This window comes from Pinus tabuliformis, chromosome 7 (assembly GCF_031772625.1).
Source record: "Pinus tabuliformis cultivar Carrire ecotype Pingquan chromosome 7, CPIR1, whole genome shotgun sequence".
In the NCBI taxonomy this organism is placed as follows: Eukaryota; Viridiplantae; Streptophyta; class Pinopsida; order Pinales; family Pinaceae; genus Pinus; species Pinus tabuliformis.
In genome coordinates this window covers 1,913,353,712-1,913,357,781 of record NC_142293.1, presented here as the reverse complement: position 1 = coordinate 1,913,357,781, position 4,070 = coordinate 1,913,353,712, and the positions used below count along the sequence as shown (strand labels likewise).

Below are 4,070 nucleotides of genomic sequence, written 5' to 3'. Positions count from 1 at the left end.
TGGGTTTCTCGATTTGATGTGTGGCCTTACTTGGAAAGATTTTCAGAGGATGTATTAAATGAAGTAACGGCAGAGCTAAAAGGTCAACCTGATCTGATCATTGGCAATTACAGTGATGGAAATTTAGTTGCATCTCTGATTTCACATAGACAAGGAATCACTCAGTGCAACATAGCCCATGCTGTGGAGAAGACCAAATACCCAGATTCAGACATATACTGGAAAAAATATGAAGAAAAATACATTTCTCTTGCCAGTTTACTGCAGATCTAATTGCAATGAATCATGCAGATTTTATTATCACTAGCACATATCAAGAGATTGCTGGAAGCAAGGATATTGTTGGACAGTATGAGAGCCACACTGCTTTCACCCTTCCTGGTCTTTATCGTGTGGTTCATGGAATTGATGTTTTTGATCCCAAATTCAACATTGTTTCTCCTGGAGCAGACATGCAGATTTATTTCCCTTATACAGAGGAGCAGCATTGTCTTACTGCTTTACATGGTTCAATTGAGGAACTCTTGTTCAATCCTGAACAGACAGTTGAACACATGTGTGTTTTGAATGACCATAAAAATCCCATTATATTTTCTATGGCAAGACTCGATAGAGTGAAAAACATGACAGGATTGGTTGAATGGTTTGCAAAGAAAAAACACTTGAGGGATACTGTCCCCCACGTTCTGGGGAGGAAACAATATACAGAATTCCCATTCTGATCAATGCACAAGCCAAAACAGAGCGTGAGGAAGCAAGATAGTGAGGCAGAGAAGAAAACTAAGGGTAAGGAAGCTAAGGGAAAGAAAACCTAGGGCAAGCCATCACAGGGGTAGCCATAGGAAAATCAAGAGGAAAAGCAAGAAAGAAGAAGAAGGAAGAAACAGAGAGAAAAAACAAGTTTAATCCCTGGAAATTGTTGCAGGTTGCAGGAACACAATGCGGAAAGGGGGTCTCCAAACACAAGAAAAAGGGTCCCTACCAAGTTCCCAGGCATCCTCACATCCATCCCCTCCATGAACACTCATTTTTTTCAGGGTTCGGACACAATCTAGTCATGGTTCAACCTTCTACAGGAAGCTACAGGACTTTCTACAAGAAGTTCTGTATTTCTACTAGAACCATCCTGTAGAGCCTTTGGGCAGGCCAGAATCGATTATGGAGAGGGATTTGAAGCTTGAAGTCTGTTGAGGAGGCATGCAACCACTCTTTTCTTCCATCATCCACTGGTTTCATCTCCTTTCACCACCATTGCCACCATCTGATTGAATATACTTGCACAATCATACCAAAGCTGAGAATTCTTTAGGAAAAGGAGCAGGCAGTGGGAAGAAGCAAAGAGAAAAGCATGGTTTCATGAATGAGAAGAGAACATCACTTCAGAATCTTAGCATGACAGGGAGGCCACCAGGGGCATCAAAGATGAGGAGATAGATTGGTTGCTCAGAGGATGAGCAACACTTTCAGTAGGGGGTGATGATGAGCCCCAAAAATGGATAATTATATGGGCTCATTCAACCTCCTAATTTGACTTAATCCACCATTCTCATTAGTTTATTGCATGTTTTTTATTATATTTATGCTAATAGAGTGAATTGGGTTAGTCATTATGCCAACAAGTCTAATGTGTGCTTTGTGCAGCCTTTTTGGTCAATTTGGAGACAAAATTGAAGGTTTTAATGAGCACTTGGCAGCCAAATTCGTGGGAGAACAAGGGAGAGGATTTGTAGGAAGGTGTCCCCTTCATTTATAGGGCCTTACCTCAAATTCTCCACCATTAGCTCGGAGTTCAAGGGCCACCAAATCAATTACCACAAGGGCAGCCAAGCAAGTCAAGTAGGACTGTTGTTAACTGCAAGCTTTGGGCAGCCGAGTCCCTAAATTTTAGGAGGATTGTTGGGGTCCTCAATTTGTATAAATAAGAGGGCTTAGGGCCTCATTTCAGTTAGTCACTTTATAGTCATTTTGTATTCATTTTTTAGTCATTTTGTAATTCGATTTTTAGGCAGTAGATTAGCTTTTCTTTCAGCACATTTTCAAGTTCTCCTTGTGGACAGTTTTTGGAATGTAACATTACTTTTGATCAATAAAGATGAATCCAGCTTTGCACCAGCTCTAAATCTCTCTTAGGAGGCTGTAGCTCTTGGGGTTGGGCCCATCTCAAGTGCCCAGTACCTCCTTTGTTTACTTTCATGTCTCTTTGCTGCATTCTTAGAATAAAATCCGTTATTTAGATTTAAACCTTGTTTTATTATTTAGGTTGTTTTTTATGAGTAAAATAGCTTTTCATGCTCAGATTTACTTGATAGGTTGTTAACAGAAAAAGCTTCAAGAAAAGGGCCAACAAACATCTGTGGTTTCACCTCTCCCTCAGTGGGATCAGGAGCTGTGACTAGGATGACTTTGCTGCCCACAAAACACTGATTTTGCTTTGCCATGCAATCACTAGTGTTTGATCTTCATGTGTAGAAGTTGGTTACAAGTTCAGAATTTCGTTTGCTTAGTTGCATGAGTTAAAATACATGGCTTCATTGCAGGTCACACTTCTGTTCATTCTCTTTACTGAAAGCTAGCAAATTAGGTCAACGTAACTAGGTCTTTGAATTTATAAGTCTTTGTTGGTTCAGATTGGAAAAACGACTTGCAGAGCACCTGTACCACTCCTTCATCTGCTTATTCTTCATCAGCACCATCCACTCCACCCTCTACTTATAATCCTTACCTCACGTTTGCCACATTTGCTCACATAACCCTAGTTTTTGTACATCATTGTTTCAACCTTCTTTGAGCCAACTTAGCTATATACACCTTCTCACCACTCCATCCACCAGTCCCTGGGCCACTTTAGACCCCTATCCTACCTCCATATCCATTCATGCATCTTCCCTCACTCACCCATCCTCCAAAATCCAATTTTTAAACATCCTGTAGAAATTTCTAAACATCCTGTAGAAATTCCTGAAACATCCTGTAGAACCCCTGCAGACTTCCTGTAGAAACTCACGAATAAAGTTTCTTGATATCCAAACTCTGTGAAACTCTCTGGAAGGGTGTTAGGGACCCCTTAGGCCCTCTCTGAACCTTCCCGACCTCTTCCAAGCATTTCCTCTCGCCAATCCACCTCTGCACATTCAAAAACAGTTAAATTGTATGCATGATAATTGTGACAACTTATTCAAAAATACAAAAAGATGTTTTCTTCAGATAGTGATAACTTAGACACATGCATTTTACCTTCCTAGAATTCAATGGCATCTCTTTCAGTCGTTTTCATTCTCTCCTTTGCATCAGTAGGACTAGCTGGTAGAATTAGGGTTTGCTAGGGTTTGTGTTACTTTTTGGCTTTCAGTTTCTTTCCGCAAGTAGATTAGCTTCCTTTGAGTTAGCTTTCATCCATCAGTTAAAAAGCTTCTTCTAAGAGCTCATAGAAGTTGGCTTAAGCCCCTAGTGGACTTGTGCCAGCTGACCAAGTGACAGTTGCGGCAAGAGCTAGTACTTGTGCATACAGCACCGACGCTTCCAAGTTTGTTACGAACTACCGGGTTGATAAAAGTAAAGAAGGGAGTCCCAGGAGTTGCAGCATTATTGCTACAATACTGGAGCCCACCACCATGTCTATGGTCAGGTGGTATGTGGAAGTCTTTAACCTGGTCAGATTTGCTTATGATTAATAAAAGCTAAGTTCTCTTACTTTTTCACTCATTTATATGTGGATTTAATGGTTGTCATATCTCTGATATTTACATGGTTTTATGTTGGTTAAAGCATGGTTGAATGACTAGTTTATGTCATGGTTATTTCATATATTTACTTGTAACCTTTAAATGGATGGATGCACAACCTAGTTGATGATGTAGTAGCTCAATGGAGAAGGAGGTGATCCATCTAGTTATGTATCGTAAGTTTTTTCAGTTATTTATGGTTTGTCTTGTCTCCTAGACCTGTAGGTTGCATTGATGACAGGAGTTTGACAGAATGTCAGTCCCAGTCAGGGATGCTTAGGCCTAGTCCTGAGGGTGATTTTTTATTCATCGACATTTCTATCATGCTTTTAATGAGTTCAAGAAGTT

General features: G+C 40.3%; 1 pseudogene; it reads left to right on the top strand.

Moving 5' to 3' along the window:
- The first annotated feature begins 278 nt into the window (after positions 1-278).
- Positions 279-722, top strand: LOC149256142 (sucrose synthase 1 pseudogene; annotated as a pseudogene).
- The last annotated feature ends 3,348 nt before the right edge of the window (positions 723-4,070 follow it).